The sequence below is a fragment of the Elephantulus edwardii genome, unplaced genomic scaffold, assembly GCF_000299155.1.
Source record: "Elephantulus edwardii isolate Elephantulus edwardi_28Jun2011 unplaced genomic scaffold, EleEdw1.0 scaffold00080, whole genome shotgun sequence".
Taxonomy (NCBI): Eukaryota; Metazoa; Chordata; class Mammalia; order Macroscelidea; family Macroscelididae; genus Elephantulus; species Elephantulus edwardii.
Genome location: NW_006399830.1, coordinates 7997312 through 8021163, shown reverse-complemented (window position 1 = coordinate 8021163; position 23852 = coordinate 7997312).

The following is a 23852-nucleotide window of genomic DNA, read 5'->3' as shown; positions in this document are numbered from 1 at the left end:
AGCAAGAAAGAGAGGAGAGATCTGATGGTGCAGTGGTTAGGTTCTTGATTGCTGACTGAAAGATCAGCAATTCAAACTTATCAGCAACTCAGGGAGAAAGATAAGACAGTCTGCTTCCCCAAAGATTGTTGTTATTATGTGCCATCAAGTCATCTGTGACTCATAGCGACCCTATCTTGAGCCACTCTCACTGACACTGATAGACCTAATCCCACTGCTCCAGTTACTGTATCAATCCATCTCATCTGAGGTCTTCTATGTGCTGTCCTTGCATCCTTCCAAGCGTGATGTCTTTCTCCAAGGATTGGTCCCTCCTGGCCATGTGCTCAGATTATGTGTAATGGAGCTTCAAAATCCTAGCCTTCTAAAAGGAACTTGGTTTCACCTTTTTCAAGACAAACCTATTCTCCTGGTGGTACATGGTGTATTCAAAACTCTTCTCCAGCACCACAACCCAAAGGCATCAATTCTTCTTTTGTCATGTGTTGTCATTTGTGCAGCTCTCTGAGGCATTGCAAGTAATGGTGAAAACCATGGCCTGGATCAGGCACACCTTACTTTCTAGACTGACATCATTGCTCTTTAGCCCTGTAGGGAGGTGATAAAGATTACAACCTTGGAAATCTTGTCTAGTTTTACTTTGTGGAGTTGGAATTGACCCAATAGGAACCAACATTAACAGGCAGTAGAGTATACCGAAGTTGTGTTTTAATGATCCCAGAAAGGAGAAAAATCTTGAGTTGGTTCACTTAGATGAGCTTTCCTTTCAACACCCTACATCTTTAAGGTTTGTTGACCTTAAAGGGTAAGTACTCAGACATGGACATTCTTGGAAAGAAACTGTCCAAAAGTTTTCCAAAAAGTTTCCCTTGATCTTTTATGTTTTCCAGGCCATTTCAGTTGTTAGGTCTCATAGCGGACTATGATTTAGACGGGCAATCCCCTCTTGTTTGATGTACTGTCTCTGAAAACTGGCTGGAGGGTCAGCTATGGGTCAGTTCCTACTTGTTGGTACTCTGCAGCAATAACGTAATGACCCATGAAGAATAAATAAAAAATTTGCCGTCTCTTGCTCCATTCACATGATGTCCACCACGCTCAAGTCCACTGCTGCAGTCACCGTGTCAGTTCATTTCCTTTGAGGGTCCCCTTTTCTTTTGCTGACTCTCTGCTTTTCCAAACAGTGACCGTGGTATGCTTCCCCGTTTCCTGACATCTTCACTGATTTATCAGTACTTTCTGTGTTCAGCAACAGACATTTTATGTGCATTGTTAGAAGCATACCTAAGCATTTAATCTTTCAGAGCTTTTGTAAATGATATTGATTGCAAAAATGATTTGGTTGCAAATATTCCTTAATACAGAAATATAGTGGGTTTTGTGGTTCATTTTTTAAAAATACTATTTACAAAATAAGAATACATTATTTTTGAGAACAGATTCTTCCAATTTCCCTCACCCCCCACCCATCAAATTATACAACTCCATGGTTAATCCCCTCTCTCTCTGCACATCCTCATCCCTCTACTTCCACCACCACCCCACCCCCTTAGGATCCTTATACTCATTTTTGTATCCTTCATTTTTTAAAATTTTATACTGGTTTATTTACAAAGTTCATATGCGCTGTTTTTCCGCACAGAATCTTTCCCTTTTCCTTTATCCATTCCGCTACCCATTAAATTATGTGACCCTATTATTAAGCCCCACCTTGGATCCTCATACTCATTCTACAGTAATGGTCTTGTACAGCATTTGTCTTTATGAGACTGAGTTAGTTCACTCAGCATAATGCTCTCCAGTCCCTCCCAAGTTAGGTACTAATTTACAAAATTGTTGCTCCTGTGTAGTAATCCTTTGTGTGAGTATACCGTAATTTCTCAATCCATTCCATTGTGGTTGGACATTTGGGCTGTTTTCTTGTTTTTGGTATGGTGAATAATGCTGCTATTTTAATTTTTGTATCTTGAAACCTGACTCAATAGGTTTTAATTCTAGAAGGTTTGAGGTTTTTTTTTTTTAATCTGGAATTCTCTGTAGATAGCTATGTCGTTTATAAGCAGGGACGACTTTGTTTATTTTCAAGAAATACATCGTTCATTTCTTCTTAATTTAGTTCATTTAAGTTTCTAGTATGCTGTTGAATAACAGGGGTGAAAATGTGTATCCTTGCTCTGTTCTTGATTTTAGGGGGGAGACATTCAACCTCTACGTTAGCTTTGGTTCATCGATATTATTAAATTATGTTAATTGTGATGGGAAGAAGTACAACAAAACATACAGCAATTTAATGCTTTCTATATGCGTGGCAGTGACTTTGAATATAGTCTTCAAATTGTACAACCATTCTCACTGTCTTTTTCCAAATTATTTATCACTATTAACATACTAGCTTGGAAACAGGAGTAGCAACCACTTCCAAAATAGCTTGCCTCCAGAAACTCTAGGAGCTTAGAGAAATGAGGAAAGTTAGGTGTGTTTAGGACATTCCTTCATAGGGTCGCTATGAGTCATCTATGACTCCACGGCACTTCACAACTACAATTAACATACTAGTTAAAACTCACCTTTCCTCCTTCCTTCCCACTCTTGTGAACCACTACACAATTTTGTTGTTGTTGTGGTGGTGGTGGTCTACCTTCAAGTTGGAAGTGACTCAGAGCTGATCCTTCAGCGGATTTTCAGAGGCTGTAAATTGCGCATGAAGAAGTTGTCTTTCTCTGTGGATTTGAATTGCCTGCCTTTGCATTGGCAACACAACTCCTTACCTCCCAGCCACCAGATTTTTATCTGCGGAGATCTCATGGTGTAGTCCATAGGGAGTTGTGTTTCTAACGCAGAGATTGTGTGTTTCTGATGGTTAGAATCTGCCTGCAGCTCCATAAGAGAAAGATGGGCAATCTCCCATGTGCTTTATGTTGTTTGTTGTTGTTGTTGTTATGTGCCATCGAGTCGCTTGCGACTCATAGCGACCCTATGTACAACAGCCCTAAACTCTGCTCTATCCTGTGCCAAGCTGCAGAAATCCGATACAGGTCCACCTTTGAATTGGTTCTCACTTGATACCAATGAGTTTGTGTGAGTTGAGTTGGTGGTGTAGTGAGTTGAGCACTGGGATGCTGATAGAAAAGTTAACAATTTGGATTCACCGGCTACTATATAGAAGAAAGATGAGGCGGTCTGCTTCCGTGAAGATTCACAGTCTTGGGGGCCCCGTGGGAAGGCGTGCTCTGTCTTACGGGACTACCGTGTGCAGGGACTCACTCGCCCTGCCCCACCCTGTCCGCATGGTTTTGTTCTGCTCAAGCCCATTGTGATAGCCAGTCCATCTCATTGCAGGCCTTCTCTTTATAGACTAGTTGACCCCACGGCACCTAATTAACATAAGTAAGAATCAACATCTTTGGGCTTGATTTGGTGGGTTTATATGTTTATTTCATGTAAGTAACATTATACAGTTTTTATCCTTTTGTGACAGGATAACTTTGTTTGGCATAATGTTTTCAAGGGTCATGCACATTGTGCCATGTTAGGGGGGGTTTGTGTAGGTGTGTCTCTGTCCCCGTCCCCCCATTATTAGCTTGAGGCACATCCATCCCTAGTTTGTTGAGAGATTTGTGACTTTTAAAAATCATGAATGGATGGTAGTTTATCTCGAGTCCTTTCCATCGCACCAGTTGGTATGATTATTGGCTTTTCTTCCTTGGACTATTCTCTGACCTGTGTGAGTACATGCAGATAGAAAAAATGGGGCATGAGGGATGACAAGGACATAAGTCTCAGCAGAAATAGCAAAAGTCAAAGTAAGACTGGACTCGAGGAAAGGCAGGGCTGCCACTGAAGAATTCTGATTTAGCAGAACTATCACGGCTTCTCACTGCAAACAGGGTCGGGTTGACCTCTTTTTGTTGAGATTCTCAAGGACCAGGTGACCCTCTATTGGGGCTTGGGGATGCCTGCGGGAACTGACCTTTGGGAAAACATGCCTCTCTCTCCTTTCTTGGGCTCATGCGCAGGTCCATTGCTGTGTCTGGTGAATGTTCTAAGTTATCACCGAATGCAATGCCAGCATAATGCAGGTGCTTCAGACACACTTGTTGAATGACTGACTGAGTGAAATATGGTCCAGACAGTGCATTGTGATTAATGCAGTCTCATCTGCTGGAGAGCGTGGCTCTGTGATTAAGAGCTATGGAGTCGGGCTTCTTGGGGAAGCCTGGCTCCATCATTGTAGAGACAAGTTGTTATAGCAGTTTATGCCTCAGCTTTCTCATCTCTAAAATGGACATAATTAAGGCACTCACTACATAGGGTTCATGTGCAAAGAACCTGAGTTGATGTATTTAAAAGACTTGGAGAAATGCCTGGACCATTGTTAATACAAGGTAAATCTGGTTAATTTTTGTTGTTGTTGTTGTTCGCATTTTTACTTGCGATTGGACCTCCTGGTTTTGATTTTTCATATTTCCCCATCCTTTTTGTTTTAAAGGAAAAAATAAAGACAAAGAAACGACAAATCTTAGGAGTGTGCTTGCCACCGTAGTTTGTGTGTGGCTGTGATGCTGCTGCTATGCCACCGTATTGCACATACCAGCAGGGCCACGTGTGATGATGGGTTTCCACAGTTTCCAGCTCAAGTGAGACTGGGAAGAAAGGCCTGGTGGTCTGCTTCTGAAAATCAGCCAGTGAATAGCGCATGGGAACAGCTTTGGGAATGATCGAATTTAAGCTCTGTGTGTTTGGTGTGAGGAGATAGACGCTCAGAGGTTACCTGTGGCATCCTTGCCCCATACTTGCCAAACCAGAACTTGAATGCACTCTTCTCTGGCCACGAGTCCGTTGCCAGTCAGCACGCTCCGCCAGTTGCTTTGAGGAAGTCGATTCCTCCTCACCGTGACCTCTGACTGTCAAAGCAGATCCATGCCCCCTCCCCGCTCCCCCCATGGTTTTCATGAGCTGACTTCCCAGAAGTAGACCTCCAAGTGTTTCTTGTGAAGCATCTCTGGGTGGACTTAAACCTCCAACCTTTCAGATAGCAGTTAAGCACTTAAATGTTTCCACCTCTAGGGACTCTGTAAATATGCCAAAACTGCTTTAGTGAGAAGATATTTGAAGTTGTCAAGGGTTCCATTTTATTTGGATCCACAGTCAACACCCATGAAGCAGCAGTCAAGAGATCAGGTAACATACTACAAGGCCAAATAGGTTTGCCATGGTCTTCTTTAAAATGCAATAGAGTAAGGATATCACTTTGAGGACTAAGGTGTGCCCGACACAAACCATGGTATTTTCAGTCATCTCACAGAATAGGACAGGCTTCGGATCTGTTCTTTATAGGGTCACTGTGAGTTGTACTCAACTCAGCTTCACACAACAACCAATATATGTTTATGAAGGTGGACAGTGAATAAGGAAGGCTTAAGAAGAATCAGTACCTTTTAGCTGTGGTGTTGATGAAGAATGTTGACTGTACTATGCACTGCCAAATGAACAGACACATCTGTCTTGGAAGGACTGTGGGCAGGATGTTCCTTAGAAGTGAAGATGGTGAGACTTAATCTTGCATGTTAGTAGGAAGGGCCAATCCCTGGAGAAGAACATCATGCTTGGGGGAAAAAAATAGAAGGTCAGCAGAAAAAAGGAAGACCTTCAATGAGATGCTCACACAGTGGCTGCAGCAATGGGCCCAACCTCAGCAGATTGTGAGGACGGACAAGGTGGCATTCGGCTGCATGTGGGGTTGCAGTGAGTCGGAACCAATCAACTGTCTCCTAATAACAACACAGAGCAGGGCCCAGTCCAGGTCAGGAGGCTTGTAGCTCAGCCCTGGGAGTCTCCCTGTCCCCATCAGAGTGTTAGATAGATATAGGGTAGGGGAGATCACAGGGGAGGCTGCTTGGGTCCTGGAGGAAGCACCTCGTGGCCCTGGAAGGATCACAGCCCTGTGGTCACCTCTCCGCACCATCTCCCCACCAGGGCAGTTTATCTGCCTTTGCTCAAATCGCCGTGGCCATCTCATCCTTTCCACCGTGCATTCTGTGATCCTGCCTATAAATATTTCAGCCCTTGCTGCTCAGTTATTAATGGAGCACCAGGAAAGAGAATTATTTAACCTCCTCTCTCCTCCTTTGCAGATTGAAAACGAGATGGAGAGCTAAGAGTGACAGGTGTTTGGGGACTGTGGAGACTGAGGGGGCTGTGGCAGGGCTGGCTTGGTCTTGTCCTCACTGTGACAGAGGAGATGCTGGCTTCCTTGTCCCCAGTCCAGAGATGCCTCCTCTCCTTTGTCCTCCGCAGTGATGGGATTTGATCCTTCAGCCTTTGTTTCACAGATTCTCAGCACAGGTGTCATGCATCAAATTGTGTCCCCCAAATATGTGTCAACTTGGCTGAGGCAAGATTCTTGTGATTTGACAATTATGTAAAGATGTAATTTGTAATAATTTAGTCACCACCCCCCCACCCCCGTCCCCGATGTGCCCAGCCAATCAGTTACAAGGGGATTAGGTTGCGATACAACACCTTTACTCAGGTTATAGCTCTGAGGTAATGTAAAGGGAATTCCTCTCAGGTGTGGCCTGAATCATCTTTGATCATTTCATTGTTAGGTGCAACTGATAGTGATTCTATGAAGAACAGAACCTGGCCGTGTACTGCACCATCCTCACAATTCTACCACTCTCAGGTTCGTTGTTGCAGACTCTGTGCCAATTCATCTGAGTGAGGATCTTTTTATCTTTTACCAACCCTTGACTTTTCCCTGTGTGATGTCTTTTTCCAAGGACCTTCTGTCGACGTGCCCAAAGTATGTGAGATGAAGTTTCACCATCTTTTCCTCCAAGGAGCACTCTGGTTGCACTTTCTGAGGCTTTATCTAAGGGGAGACCTAATATCACCAGGGAAAGAAGAGGTAGGAGTAGATCCAGGGTTCTTGTGCAGAGAATCAGCTAGACCCAGGGGGAGTTAATAACAGGAAACATGGAAAACACCAAGGCATGCCAGGTCCGTGGATACTGAAAAGAAACAAAGACCACCCTCCTGTGTCAGGAGGAGGGGGAGACGGGGGTGGGGGGGAGAGGGAGAGAGAGAGGGAGGTGGGGGAAAGAGAGAGAGGGAAGAGGGAGAGGGAGGAAGAGAGAGAGAGAGAGAGAGAGAGAGAGAGAGAGAGAGAGAGAGAGAGACAGGGGAGGGGGTAGAGAGAGTGAGAGAGAGAGCGCACGCGCGCTTTGTCATAGATTTGGTACCCTGCATTTGGACTTTTAGCCTCTTCAGCTGTGAGGGAATAACTTTCTACCAGTTAAAGACACAGAAGTGTGATATTTCTATTACAGCAGCACTAAGAATTAAGACAATATGTGAGATGGACGGTATTGATGGTGAGGACTCCTTTCTGAGGACTGGGCCAGAGGAACTCACTGGAGAGCTGCATTTTGGGTGTTGGCAGTGGAGTGTCCCCCTGCTCCCTGGTAATACCGCTGTTAACCCGAAGGACTAACTGTTATGTCTGAGTCTTGCATCTCTCACTGCCCCCAAGAAGCAGGGTCCCATCCAGTGGTCTTGAGTAATGGTATCTATCTCCATCAATCACCCCCCAGCCTCCATGGGTGGCAGGTGACCAGAGAAACAGCTTGTTCTAAGGGAAAGGGGGCACAATTGTTTCTCTTGCTGTTTCTTTTCATTTGAGACATAATACGCCCTGGAAAGCTCAGGCCCCATGCTGAAGAAACCAATTACATTTCATAGTGTTTTTAGTGCTCCAAGTCTCCGAGCGAAGGAGCTGAGTAAGACATGGTCGCCATGGCAGCTGGTCTCAGACTGTGTCTTAAAATAGTATTCACGATCTGTGAGAAGGGGCTTTAAGGTTCAGGATGTGGTGAAGAAATACCTTCACATGGACTCTCTCTTGGGATCACCACTCATTTTGAATGATTGTGGAGACGTGTGTTTACCAGGCACCCTCTCACTTATGGGACCAACTCTCTCCTTGAATGATTTTGGAGATATATGTTACCAGGCTCGCTGTCACTTATGGTACCAACTCTCATCCTTGGATGGTGATGGAAATGTATATTCATAGTGATTTCCCTGTAGAACCACCTCTCATACTAGAAGTATGTTACCAGACACCCTCTCATTTATGGGACCGCCTCTCATCTTTGATTGGTGATAGAGATGTATGTTCATAAGGACCTCCCCATGGGACCATCTCTCATCCTTGAATGGTGGTGGAGATCTGTGTTCACAGGGACCTTCCCATGGGACCACCTCTCATCCCTGAATGATGGTGGAGATCTATGTTCACAGGGATGACCTCATGGACCACCTCTCATCCTTAAATGGTGGTGGAGATCTGTGTCACAGGGACCTCCTCATGGGACCACCTCTCATCCCTGAATGGTGGTGGAGGTAGATGTTTATAGAGACCTTCTCATCATTTATCTAGAATGGCAGTGAAGATGTATGTTCAGTCACCCCTCATTCTTGCTCTAGGAGGACTTTCTTGGGGGTATTGTAGTCCCCAGGAAGAGGACCAGAAGCCCTCAACCCCGGGCTACAGTCAAAGGCATGTAGGCTCAGAGATTCCTACTCTTGTCTCTGAAATACATTTGAAAGTACCTTTTGAAGGGGGCTCCTGTTGATGTCGTCCATAGGGTATTCTGAAACCAGAAATGGCAGGAAAATGCTTATCATGATCTTACCATATGCCAGGCACTGAGGAAGCAGCAAGGACCAAGACGACGAGGTCTCAGCCCCTACAGTGCTGATGTCCTGGTCAAAGATGCAGGGAGACTCCTTGATGCTGAGCGAAGAGACCTCCTCTGGGCCAGCCCTCTTCCTCCCCTGTCCATCCATCTCAGCAAATGGCCTCATAGAACTCGTGATTTGTCTCTGAAGCCTTTGCTCCACATGTAGGCCATCTGTCTACAAGTCCCATAGGTACTGGTGGGTTTGAACCAGCGCTGAAGTGCAGCCTTTTTGTTAGCAATACAACTCCCTACAGACTAACCTAGCAAGCCTCCATTGGGTTCCAAGAATGGAAACACTTACTGGAAGAGACTTTTCATGTCTCTCCTAGCCACCGATGGATTCGAACCAGTAACTTTTCAGTTACCAACGAGACACATTGCCCATGATGCTTCTATAACACCTATATCTCACAAGGGAGTGCTGGTGGATTAGTGGTATGGAGTTGCACTGTCAGCTCAAAGGCGCATGGTTCTAATCCACCAGCTGGATGGACAGTGTCCTCTCATGTGACTTACTGCCTCTGATAACTTGCTGTAGGGTCAGCTATGAGCCAGTTTTGACTTGATTATACAACATTTCTCACAAGATATCTAAAACCTTCAAAATTGGTTACATCTCCATATCAATAAAACAAACATTCTCATTACTGGATCAATAGGCAACATCATGATAGATGGAGAAAAGACCGAAGTTATCAATGATTTAATTTTATTTGGATCCATACTCAACACTCAGGATAGCACAAGTCAAGAAATCAAAACTTGGGGAGCTCTGGTGGCCAAGTAGAAAGGAGCTGCAACTACAATCCCAGAGGTGCACGGTTCGAATCCACCAGATGCTCTGCCAGGGAAGGAGGGACAATCTCCTCCTGTACCAGTCAGATCTGATTTGACGGTACACTCACACAAAAATAATAAATTTTTAAAAAAAGAAATCAAAACTTGTATTATATCAAGGGAAGTGGCTGTCCAAGACCTTTCCAAAGTTTTAAAGAGCAAGGGTGTCAATTTAGAGATTAAGGTGCACCTGATCCAGGCCTCAGTATTTCCAGTTGCTTCCTTTGCATCTGAAAGCTGGATGACGACTAAGAATGACAGAAGAATTAATGCCTTCGGATTGTGATGTTGGAGAACGGTATTAAATATACTATCAACTGCCCAAAGAACACATCTGTTTTGAAGGAAGTGCAACGAAAGTCCTCTTTAGAAACAAAGATGATGGAACTTTTTCTCATATATTTTGGGCATGTTTTCAGCGGGAACCAGTCCATGATGAGAGAGATCAGGCTGGGAAAGGTAGAGAGAGGGTCAGTGAAAGAGAGGAAGACCTTGTGTGGGATGGACCGGCACAGTGACTCCCACCATGGGTTTGGGCCAGACAGAGGTGAGGAGGATGGGCAGGCTAGGACACAGTTCAGATACGTTATTCACAGGGTCGCTATGAGTCCTGTTCAACTCGATGCCATCCAACAACAGCAACATGTGCCATAACATTTACCGATTCACCGTTCTTCTGGTGCACAATTCAGTGACGCTAGTTACATGAATCACACTGTACATACCTCAGCTATCATTGTCGACTTTGTAATTCGTCTCAGTTTTACAAGTTTGGTGGTTTTTTTAATTTTGATTTTTATTATTTAATTGCTTATGAAGGGCTGAATTCATGTTTAAGGAGGTGGAAAATCTGGCAAAAACTATCAGCGGTGGTCGTCCCACATGATCAATATACGTGAAGAAGATCAACATCGCAAATGCTATCTCTATTTTTACAACAATGAGAAAGAATTAATTAGGCAAAAATCCAAGGATGGAAGCAATTCAGAGTCAGTGTTCCATCTCACCTTCCCATCAGCATGTGACACTCCCCCCCTACCCCACCCCCGCCCTGCTAGGGGAGGGCTGAGGCTCAAAATGTTTGGGGTCCAAAAGTCTGTCCTGCTCCTCCCCTGGGGTCAGAAGTCACAGTTTGCCCATTTTAATGGAAAGGTAATCAATACCTCTCAAGTTGTACCTTTTCTTCTTTGAGGACTCAAAACTCTCATTTTGTAGGCTCGGATTTATGTAACAGGCTTTCAGAATTACCCTGCAAATGAGTTTCTTCTCCAGTAGAGCTGGGGAAAACCTAACAAACTGCTAAATTGCTCCCTGGCCAGTGTAAAAAGGCTTCAGAGGCCGTGGTGTGTCAGGAAGGGTTGCTGATGGGGAGCACATCTGTGAGAGGTGCAGGGGAAAGGAAAGTGGTTCCCAGAGAGTGAGAAGAACTGGCCAGAGGGACCTGGACAGGTTAGTCCTGAGTGTGACTTCAGGCCAACTGTCTTCTCTACTTTGGGGATTTTCTCTATGCTGGAATTGCTTCTTCCCTTTGAAAAAGATCCACTGTGAACTGTAACCCCAAACAAAGATTCTCACCACTGGGCCGATTGGCAGCAACATGAAAAATGGTGAAGAAATTGAGATTGTTAACAGCTTTAGTTTGCTTGGCTCCACAGTCAACACTCTTAGCATCAGCAGCCAGGAAATCAAAAGACGAATTGCATTGGGAAAATCTGCTGTCAGGGATTTCACCAGTGTATTGAAGGGCAACAATATCAGTCTGGAGACTGAGGTGCACCTGATCCAGGCCATGGTCTGTGAAATTATTTGCTTTGCATCAGAAAGCTGGACAAGGACTAGGGATGATAGAAGGAGAATTATGCCTTTGAGCTGTGGTGCTGGAGAAGAGTATTGAATATACCATGGACTGGTAGGGGAACAAACAGGTTCATCCTGGAGAGGGTGAAGCCAGGCTGCTCCTCGGAGGCAAGGATTCTGCAGCTCCATTGGACATATTTTTGGGCATGTTGCAAGGAGGGACCAATCCTTAGAGCTATTATTGCAGAGGCTCCTGGAATGCTTGTGTTGCCTCCGGTAGAGGAGGGATGAGTTTATGAACAGAGGGAATTCTGTCCTAGTCCTGGATCAGCAATGGAATGGTGGATGCTGAGATGTTCGCTTGGAGAAACTGGAAAGGCCGGTGGTTGAGGTGATAACCAAGAGTCATTGTAACCTTCAGAGTTTGCAAGCCCTTGAGTTTACCCACTGAGGTAGGCTGGACTGTATTCCCTTAGCCTCTGAGTACAACTCCTACAGGTGGAGAGGTGGTCCTTTTAGATGTGGTGTGAGAAAACGGCACATCAGAGCTGGAAGCCATCAAAACACCGAGTCATGGGGTTTTAAACAGACCCCAGAAACTTTGGGGCTGCACAGAAGGAGCCTTTGAGGACACAAAAGGAAAAGAGAAGGAGAAGGGGGTTGGCCACCAGCTGTCCTACGTGGAACCTTTATGCAAATGAGACAAAGACACTTCCTTTGGGCAGATGCAACCCGTGGGCACATACTTGGCATCATATGGGGTCTTTTTGCAAAGGAAAAGGCACAGAAATTGGCAAGTGGACCGCACGCCGAGTTTTCAGTGCCTCCGTGCAGTGTACAACCTGTTCAACCATATGTGACCCGTGGGAGGCTGACTAATGGCCTCCCCTAGAGATAGCTCCGTGTATCCTTTAAAGTTTTCCTGGGAGTCTGAGAGTGTTGGCTCATATGGTAAAGGGGACTCGCAGATGGGATTAAGTTAAGGATCTTGGGAAAGGAAGATTGTCTTGGGTTGTTCAAATGAGCCCCAAATGTAATCATGAAGAGCTTTAGGAGAGGGATGCAAGACGCAAGGTTGACTAGTGTATGCTCCGCTTCTGTGAACTGTCTAGACAAATGTATGCAGACCAAAGTGTATTAATGTGTCATTAGGAAAGACTGATGGCTGGGAAAGGACATTATGGTTGGCAGGAGGTCAGTGAATATGAGATGGATAGACAGAACAGCTGCAGTGATGGACTCAACAGATCAATGATTAGGAAGATGGTTCAAGACCCGCCGACTTTTCATTCTGTTAGACATGAAGTCACCTTGAGTTGGTGCCACCCCCATGACAGCTTGTAACACCCAGCCCCCAGGGGAGTGGGAGTCCTGGCACTGAGCTTCTACAAAGAATTTGGAGGAGGTTCGTGATGATGGCCACACAACACGATGCTTGCAAACAATGACACTGACATGTACATGCAAACATGTTGAATTGGAAAATATTTTCTTATATATGTTGCTTCCAGAATAAAACAGTTGGGAAAAAGAGGGATTCAAGGAAGTCAAAGCAAGAAGGAGATGATGGGACAGAACTGGAGAGTTATCCAAAGGAGTCAAAGTCAAGGAAAACAGATGTCCTCAGGAAGCTGGAGAAGACAAGGGCATTGTTCCCGGGGCCTCCAGGAGCAACCAGGCCCCACCACCACCTCGACTCTAACTCATTGAGTCTGCTTCTGGGCTTGTAGCTTCCCAGAGACAAATCAACAAGCTGTGTTGTTCTAAATTACCAACTTCAACAATGGACTTAGCACACAGCCGAGATTGTGAGGAAGGTACAGGGCTGGAGCTTCCCTCTCAGGTACACTGCCAAGGTTGCTATGAGTTAGAACAACTCCAAGGCCCCTAACCACAGCAGGCCACCATTGTTACAGCAGCCACAGATATGAATACGCATCCCTTCAGCCCACCCAGCCACCCTGCCCTTCTTCAAATGTGCCTTCTAATTTCATCCATGACATGTGCTAGAATTCCAAGTTAAGATTTTGTGTGAAGGGGGAGTATGAGCTGCAGAAAATGTGTTAAAATAATATGTCTCTGGATGGTAGATTAGATAAAAGCATTGTTTCAGCGTTAAATTTACTGCAGTTGATAGCGGCACTGGTAGTTATGTAAGACAATATCTTTATTCTTCGTAAATACACACAGAAACAGGATAATGTGTGCAGCTTTTGTTAAATGGCTTAGAAAAGAAGCACAGATACATGTATAGAAAGAGGGAAAACGGTGAGGTGACTGGGAAATGATGTTTATAAGAGGGCACCTGGGCCGGCTGGATCAGAACCTCCGGCTCCTTGGGTTAGTGAAGGTTTTTGAGACTGACAGCTCTTAGGAGTTATAGTACATTGTAGTTGTAGTTCATGCTAGTGTTGATGATATCTGGGGGGGGGGGGTGTTTAGTCTTATCCCAGGACTTTGGTTGCCTGAACCCTCCATCTCTGTAGGTAAAGGTAAGGGAACAAACTGAGAGTGGGAAGGGAGTACCCAGGAAATTGACGAATTTCCCAGGACTAGTGTTGGCGTCCCATTCACACACTGTTGTTAGGCACCTTCTCTGACTCAACAGCTCAAAACCTCACTTGATCTTGTTCTGTCCATACAATCTCTGCTGTGCTCAAGGCCATTGATGCTGTCACTGTGTTAATCCAGCTGCCCGAGGGCCTCTCTCTCCGTCATTGATCCTCTGCACTGTCCAGCATGATGTCGCTTCTAAAGTCTGGCTCTTCCTGATAACTGACACATGTACGCAAGACGAAATCTCAACATTTTTGCCTCGAAGAAGTGCGATGGCTGCACTGGCGCCAAGCCAGATTTGTTTGTTCTCTTGGCAGTCAAGGGGTTATTCAGTACTCTTCTCTAACATTGCATTTCGAAGGCATTGATTCTTCTTTGTCCTTTGTTTGTTGTGCAACTTTCACATGCGTATGAAGCAGTTAAAATAGGCTGTTAGGACAGTGTTAGCTACTGCTATGAGTGTGGAAAAGCATGGGGTTGACATTCTTCCACCAGGTCCTGGGCAAAGTTGTTCTTCCTCTCACTTTTGCACATTCACTCTTTCAGTCAGACACTTGTTCATTCACTTACTCGTTCAGTCAATATTTAGTGAACACACGTGACTTTCTTTTAAGTGCTATGTTATCACACACATAGCACAGTACAAACAAAAAACTAAGTGTTATATGATACCTATGTTATACGGGTGGTGAGAGGTTGTCATTAAAACAGAAGAAAAATTTTATCTTGTGGGTAAATGACAAGAAGATGATTTAATAGGATATTATAATACAGCAGCCATTTTTAAAAAATTTGTTATTAATTTCAATGAAAATTTACAGAGACTTTGGATTTCCATTCATTCAGTGTTGTACTTTTCTCCCCTCCCAACCCTTCCCCCTAGTCCACTACCCTCTTGGAAAAGTAAAAGAAAAATTTTTTCATTGTTTTACAATCCCTCCCCTCAGGTCCACTCCTCTATGCAGCCTTCTCTCTGGACTCCTGTCATGACAAAAATTCCTAATCACATATCCCTTTTAAACAGTTTTCTCCCTCATCTGTTTCAATGCAGTATACATTATTGAACCCATCTTTCTCAGTCTTCCCCCAACCCCGAGGTCAGTCCTGTTTTACAACAGTGGTACCATGCAGCATTTGTCCTTTTGTGATTGAGATACTTCACTCAGCGTAATGTCCTCCAGGGTCACCCATTTTAAAGAATATTGCATGAGTTCCTTGTTTTTCAATGCAGCGTAGTATTCCATCGTGTGAATATACCACAGCTTCTCTATCCATTTGTTTGTTGATGGGCACTTAGGTTGTTTCCAACTCCTTGCTATTGTGAACAAAGATGCGATAAACACGGGTGTGCATCATTTAAAAAATTTTTTTATAAAAAAATTTTTTGATTGTGCATTCCCATAAAAAATTATGAACACATCAAACACACACACACACACACACACACACACACACACATCCTTGGTGGTATAATGGGGTACATGTTGGGTTGCTAGCCAGAAGGCTGGTAAGGGTGAATCTACTCTCTGATTCAAAGGAGAAAGATGGGGGTAATCCCCCCTTTAAAATTGGAAACCCGGTGGAGCATCAGAACTGATTCAATAGTATGAGTTTTGTATATTCACATATAAATAGGAGTATCTATATGCACATTCTTTTTCAAGCAGTGGTGGGATTCTTCTACGTGATGATTCTCCCACAATGCACATCACGCATGGCTACCACTTGTCAGGAGAAGCTCGTATGTCGCAAGCGTGGGGCATGTTACCTGGAGGAACCAGTCCTTGGAAAAGGACATCATACTTCCTTCTGCGCATGATCTGCTCTTGATAAACCCAGAAGTGTTTAGATTTAAGAGACCATGCACTGACACGACCTCATTAGAAAACCGAGAAAGCTCCATTCCCAATGGGATCACACCCACTGGTCTCGTGGTTGGATTTATGACCCATATTTTTCAGAGAACAAAATCTGATCCGTTGCCGCTGGCCTGTGGTGGGGGTGACAGGAGACAGCCTGGTTGGCACGAGAGCCAGGAAAGGGCACCGGCTGCAGAAAGGAAGCCGGAAGTGATGATGAAGATGCCACTCCTTCATCCCAGCCGTGACCAACATCAGCACAAATGGTTTTCATGCCGGGAGTCACGCAGCCCGGAAGACTGGCAGCAGGAGGCCCCGAGCCCCTTTGCTGCTGACTCCTAGTGCCAGGTACCTGGTGCAGGACATCACCGAGGAAGACGCCCAGGTTCCTGTGCCCTCACCACGAGGGCTCCAGCTCACTCCTCCTCCCTCTCTGCATTGCAGGAATCCAGGGCCAGAGCTCCTGACATTTTGACAAACGATTCAGCTCCACAAAGCAAATCACTGTTGCAACCGGAGGGCCTCAGGCTCCCCCAGGAGGACCCAGCAGTTCCAGCGCCTGTCCATGTGTGGATGGAGGCCCAGCCACAGATTCCTGCTGGGAGAAAGGACGTGGCCCTTCCTCCTAGCCGAAGGTCCTGTCCCACTTCGTGTCCAGTTCCCCAGTGCCATGGGCAGAGAGCCCTGTGTTAGTCATGTCTGAGTTTCCCTGCTTCCTTGGCTGGATTCAAGGGCTGAGTTTCCTCTAGGTTGGAAGGTTTAGAGGGTCAGGGGAACATGCGGGTCTTGGTGTGTCCTGAATCTACTCTCTGGTCACCTGTTCACTTGGGCGATGCCCACATTCTCCCTCCTGGCTGCCCACATCCTTGAGCTCACTGGCTCTGGCTACCTCCTCTGTGTCATCCTCAGCTGTGTGGCGGACAGCTGCTGTCGCTGCTTTCTGACTTGAGTAGCCCGTGCCTGGACTCCTTCAGGACAGGGTTTACTCAGACGGCGGGGGCCTGGCTGTCCTCACAGCCCACTTGCCCCTTCAGATCCCTGGACCGAGCGCATAACAACACAATATCAGAAGCAGCCTTGGTGGGATGGTGGGTAAAGAGTTCGGCTGCTAATTGAAAGGTTGGCAGTTGGAATCCACCAGCTGCTGCTCCATGGGAAAGATACTTCTGTAAAGACCACAACCTTGGAAATCCTATGGGCCAATTCTGCTCTGTTCTACAAGCTCTTAGCTATGGATTAGAATCAACTCAATGTCAATGGATTTGGGTTTTGTTGTTGTGAAAAAGAATGATAATAGTGAAAACTATTATGTATTATGAAAAAGAATGCATTAAGAAAACAAATGATAACAGGGGCTACAGAAATGGGTTCAAACATAGCAAAGATTGTAAGGACAGCACAGAACTGGGCTCTACTTTGTTATGTTCCATGAACGATCTCTGAGTTGAAGGCATCTGACAATAACAAAACAACCCCGTGCTAGGATTGAACTTGTTTACTCATCACAGCTTTGGCGTCACCTGTCTGGGATGAGGTGACACAACTTGTCCCACATGCTGTAAGGAGCTGCTACATCCCATGAAGACGTTGTCTGTCCATGCCTCGGAAACGTCATTACAGCAGACAAATCTTGGGAACTCAGTTCTCATTAAGCTTATCAATAAATGAAATACTAGATATTGAATTTATGAAAAGGCTGATCAGATCATTTTCAGGGCTTGGTGGGCTGGGAACTCAGAGTTTAAAAAAGGAAGCTGTCCTCTGACCCCTTTGCAAAGATCACAGTACAAAGTCCTGGAGAAAGTGAGGGCTTGTGGAGCAACTCTAAGCCAACACAAGAAGCCTGGCTTACTGGTCAGAGGGAGACTGGTGCAACCCTTAACACTGTGTCGTGTGGTCACCTTCGAACTACAAAACTCATTCCTGAGCCTCAGCTTTTAGCCAAACACTGTTGATGTGCACTGTCAGGTTGGAACCGACCCATAGCTGACCCTCTGGTGTGTTTTCAGCGGCAGTAAATTGCACGGGAGGAGATTGCCCATCCTTCTCCTGTGGAGCGGTTAGTGGATTTGAACCACGTGCCTTTGGGATTGCAGTGAAGCTTTTTATCACTAGGCTACCAGAGCTCCCTAGCCAAACACTAGACAAACCTAGACGGTGACCCACAGCACCAGGGATGCCCTCACTCCTTACAGCAACCAGTATTTGCCTAGGGATAAAGCACTGAGGGTGGGAAGAGGGTAGAAGGATGAATGGAAATGAGAATTATAGGGAGGAACTGACTGGGGAAAGTGTGATTGCATTGCGGGTATTCTTATTAATGTTATAAAACAGATAACGTATGAATGGTTGAATGGAAAACAAATTTGCTTTTGTAAACTTTCCCTAAAATCACAGTGAAAAAGAATTCAAAGGAAACTGTATGAGGTCACTCCCAGGGGCAAAGACAACCAGTCAAAGAAGACCACCTACTTCCCCCCTCCCCCCTTTTCTTCTATCTAAACTGTAGAGAACTCACTGAAAGGATGGGGCATGAAGGTGCAGCCAGGAGCACACACCTGTAGACCCTGGTTCTTGGAATCAAGGGGGTCTGTGTAATTCCCAGCCCAGTGGTCTGAGTGAGGGTGAGGCTTATCCTAGGACGGAGAGGAGTAACGTGGTTCTGAAGATGAGTGAATACTCAGCGTGGGTCTTAGTTAAGTGACCAAGACCAAAGCCACATCCAAAGGACCCAGGACCCAGCATACACACACACAAAACCTAAAAACCACAACAAACAAACTCCACCCACAAACAAGCAAAGCAAGGGGACGGTGGTAGAGACTGAGGCTAAGATGGCCTTGCCTTAAATTGCTCGTCAGAATTCCAGAGGGATGCAGCAAGGAGGAGCTGAGTTAAGCATACAAGCCAAGGACTGGGTATCACATCTTTAGAAAGGGGGCAGAATTATTGTATACTGCATTGAAACAGAGAGAGAATGGTTTAAAAGGGATATATGACTAGGTATTATAGTTAATGACAGGAGTCCAGTACATAGGCTGCGTAGTAAACTGGACTCGAGGGGAGGGATTGTATAACAAGAATTTTCCTTTTACTTTTCAAAGAGAAGAACAAACTGGAGGGGTGGGGTGGGAAGGGAGAAAAGCGCAACAATGAATGAATGGAAATCCAAAATATCTAAATTTTCACTAAAATTAATAATTATAAAACAATTTTTAAAAATCCAAACAAAAAGAAATGAAAGGGGGCGGAAGGTGACGCTGGATCTTGGACTTTCCAATGAGCGGTGCTCCTCCCCCACAGGCCCTCCTGGGGTGCTGACTTCTGCATTTCTTCTGCAGGCTGACCCCCTCAGCCTGCCCTATTGTAACTCACCCTCCATGGTGTCTACTCCACACTCACCTATTGACATGGGCAATAAGTAAAACAGATGAAAGGAAGACTTGCTGTTTAAGCAAATTGTCAGTAGGAAACTTGGCCAGACAAGTGTATGCCTTTCTGGCTCTAGTTTGGCTCATTTATGAACAGTAAAGAAGGAGAAAATCACCCCAGCTTTGTTGAACCTTGATTGTTTGGGGTTCATTGACATAATTTTATTTACGTGGTTTGCTTTTCAAGGCATTAGATTGGAGGAATTGGTTGTATCTCTGGGCTGGCCTCACGATACCACCCTACCCAGTTTCTTAGTGGAAATTAGTCTAACAAGAGGAGTTTTTGCATACAATCGTTTGTTTTTATGTTGGACATATTTTATGTCCACAAAGCCAGCAGAACCCTGACAACTCTAATCCAACATAATAACTCATCGGCACACAGAGGCTTCTGTGTCACAATGTGCTTTACTGTCTGCGTCCTCACGTGGGAGTCGTAAAGACACCGACAGACAAGTAAGATGCATCTTAGTTATTCTGGTCTTCTCCATGGGAGAAATGAACTACTGGGTCTAATATTGTCAGTGAAAGGCAGGAGATTTATACCATTTGAAGACAAATCAGGGGTGTGAGGTGCCATTGAGTTGACCACAACTCATAGTGACTCGATGAACAACAGACCTGAACCCAGTGCCGTCCTGAGGCAACCTCATCACCTCCAACACGCTTGACCCCATTGTTGCACTCACTGCATCGATCCATCTCATTGAGGGTGATCTCTTGCACTGACCTTCCGCCTTTCCAAGCCTGTTGTCCCTCTCTGAGGACCAGCCCTTCCTAACAATGTGCCCAAAGATTGTAACCTGGATTTTCACCACCTTTGCCTCCAAGGATTACTCTGGTTTCATTCTCTCCAGGATAAACCTGTTTGTTCTCCTGGCAGGCCATGGAATTTTCAGTACTCTCCTCCAGTACCACAGCTCAAAGGCACTGGGAAGGATCTAGTATTGTTAGAACTAACGTGCCATGGGCCTTGACATCTTTGAACCTCATCTGACCCCATAGTACACCTGTGAGTTGCACTGATGTCTTTAGAAATGCCCACCACTGACTGACCGTACTAGCTGCCCTCATCAACCAGACTGTCTGGACTCCATTTGGTCCTAAATGGAAGATGTGGTGAGCCCCTGGGGTAAGGTCATCTGAGGAAGAAGAGATGGAGAGGAGTGATGAACTGTGGGGTCAAACCATCCAGTGTGTTGGCTAGAAAGAAAGATGGAACCGAGGTTGAACCCCAGACACGTGCTTGGATGGGAAAGGTGAGGGTGACATGGCTGCCAGCATTAGCACACGGAAGGCAGATTCAGAAACCAAACCGAAGTGTTGTCATCAAGTCGTTTCTGACTCTTGGTGACCTGTGTGTTACAGGGTAGAACTGCTCCATTCATTGACCTTCCTTGGCTGTGAGCTTTAAGGGAGCAGATTGCCAGGCCTTTCTAACTGCCAAGTTGTGGAGAAATGGAGATGCACAAAGCCTCTGTGCTGCCCAGGGGTCTCAGGAAGAAGATTGTTGTTACGTACCATAGAGATGGAACCGATCCATAGCTGACCCTCCAGCGGGTTTTCAGAGGCAGTAAATCTCGTGGGAGGATTCTGTTCGTCTTTCTCCCACAGAGCAGCTGGTAGATTCGAACCACCTAGTTTTGACTTGACGATGCAGCTCATTACCATTGAACCACCAGAGTTCAGGAGGAAGATTAACAAGACAGAAAAGAGCATCAGAAAGAGGAGGAGTAGCACAGCCATCTAATTGCTTGTTGACATTTTAAAACCACAAAGCTTTGCAAGACACACTGATGTGTTGCTTGCTGTAATTGCTAACAACGTTACCTTTTCACAGAAGAAACGCCTCCCTGTAATTTCGCCACACCGCTCTAAAAGCTGGCCTCTAGAGCTACACAGAAAGTCTAATTTATCTTCTACCGTACAAATATTTGAAGACGATAGTTAGCTAAAACAGTGAATCACAGGTGTGTACAGGGTTGTAAGCCAGAGGAACGAGCGGGAATGTTTGCTTTTCTGCTCGAAGCAGCGCTAGCTACACCTGTGTTAATCACAGGCTGGGGCTCAAGGCCAAGGGAGGAGTTGACTTCAAAGTCAGATGGTGGACTTGGGCTGGATGCAGAGCCTCTGGACAGAAAGGAGGGCCAGGGAGGACAGGCCAGGGGCAGCCTGGGCTCTGGGCCACTCCTCAAGATGAATGCTGACCACAGGCATGTGATTCTCAAGGTGGATCCACCAAGATGCACCGACTGGTGGAATGAGGAGATGGCCTGTTGTGGACATGATCTTGACCCTGGAGACCCAGATAGAGAACAAGGTGACTGTCTGACAGCCTTGTGTGCCTTTCTCCCTAGGGAGGTTACAGAGACCAGAGGAGACTTGAATCCCACCACTGCCACCATGCACTAGCAGGCACAGGACACTAGAAGGCCTGGCAGACATTACTGGAAGGACAGCCCATATGCCGGCAGCCCCAGAGGATGGAGTGGTGGAGATTTTGGTAGACAACAAGCTGTGGGTCATGATAATTCTAATCTGTGAAGTGGAACATCTGCACTATCTGCTGAATGGAAAATGGATTCATTCTGTAAGTTCACTCAAATCACAATGACTTTTGTTGTTATATGCTGTTGAGTTGCCTATGACCATAGCCTATGGCCCATGCCTATGACCTAGAGCGGTTCTGAAGCCTGCCCATTTAAAATGGTCTATTTTCTAGTAAACTCTTCCTAGGGCTGCCATGCCAGCACACCATGCCTGGGTGATTGCTAACATCAGGAAGCTGATGTCTCATGGTTCTAGAAGCTAGAAGTCCATCAAGAGATTGACGATGCTGTGTCCTTCTCTGTACAGGAGGATCCTTTCTTACCTCGATTTCTGTTAGTCCATGGGCTTCATAGTGTTTCCTTGGCTTGTAGACACTTTAGATAAGTACTTTAATCCCACTCCTTAATATTTTTAATTGAGAGACTTTGGATTTCCATTCACTCATTGTTGCACACTTTTCCTCCCTGCCCACCCGTCCCCCAAGTTTGTTTTTTTCTTTGAAAAGAAAAAAAAAAATCATTGTTATACAGTTCCCCCCTCCAGTCCACTTTACTATGCAGCTCTTATTCTGGACTCTTTTTAAATTTTATATTGTTTTGCATACACATTGTGTTTTGTTTATCTATATCTATATATCTATATCCATATATCCATATATCCATATCTCTATCTCTATCTCTATATCTGTATCTATCTATCTATATCTATATGGGAAAGTCTGCGGTTAGGGACCTCTCTAAAGTACTCAAGAGCAACAGTGTCTCTCTGGAGACTAAGGTGCGCCTGATACAGGTCATGGTTTTTGCAATCACTTGTTAGGCATCAGAGAGCTGGACAATGACTAGGGAGGATAGAAGGAGAATTGACGCCTTTAAGCTGTGGTGCTGGAGAAGAGTATTGAATGTACCATGGATTGCCAAGAAAACAAACAGATTCATCATAGAGAGGGTTAAACCAGGCTGCTCCTTGGAGGCAAGGATTCTGGGGCTTTGCCTGACATACTTTGGACATGTTGTAAGGAGAGACAGGTCTTTAGAGAGGGACATCAGGCTGGGTAGAGTAGAGGGACAGCGCAGGAGGGGAAGACCCTCTATGAGGTGGATTGATTCAGTGACTGGGGTAATCGGGATGGGTGTGTCAGAGGCAATGAGATTGGCACAGGATAGAGCAGGGTTTAGGGCTGTTGTACATAGGGTCGCTATGAGTCGCAAACGACTCGACGGCACATAACAACATATATATATATAACAACATATATATATATATATAACACAACATATATACATATAACAACACATATATATCAACATATATATAACAACACATATATGTAAACATATATATAACAACATATATAAGAACATATATAACACATATATATCAACATATATATAACAACACATATATATAAACATATATATAACATATATAAGAACATATATAACACATATATATCAACATATATAACAACACATATATATAAACATATATATAACAACATATATATATAACAACACATATATATATCTCAACATATATATAACACAATATATATATAACAACATATATATATTCCTCTATTCACATTGTGTTTCATCATTATCATACATTGGGTTTTCTAAAATTAATCACTTGATCCATTTCTGCCATTACCCAACATTTCCAGGTCCCCACTGGGTCTTTCCTAATTCCTTTAATCCCTCACTCTGCCCGCATAACTCTGTGATGTCAAGAAGATCCCCCTCACCCTTCCCTTCCCTGTTTTGGACTTTGGTTTCCATCTTATTAGCAATCCTACTATTTTACAATAACGGTCGTATGCAGCATTTGTCCTTATGAGGCTGAGGAGTGGGGTCTCCTAAAGATTGAACCCCTCTGCACATCACAACCTCTACCCATTAGGGTGAAAAAAGGTAAATAAAATGTAAAGAGCTCAACACAAAAATAAAGGAGAAGGCCCACTTTGAATTTCTTGGAATTGGGCTACCAGTGCAAATGTATGAGGTTCGAATCCACCAGGTGCTCTGTGGGAGAAAGATGGACAATGCCCTTACGTGTGATTTATTGACTATGAA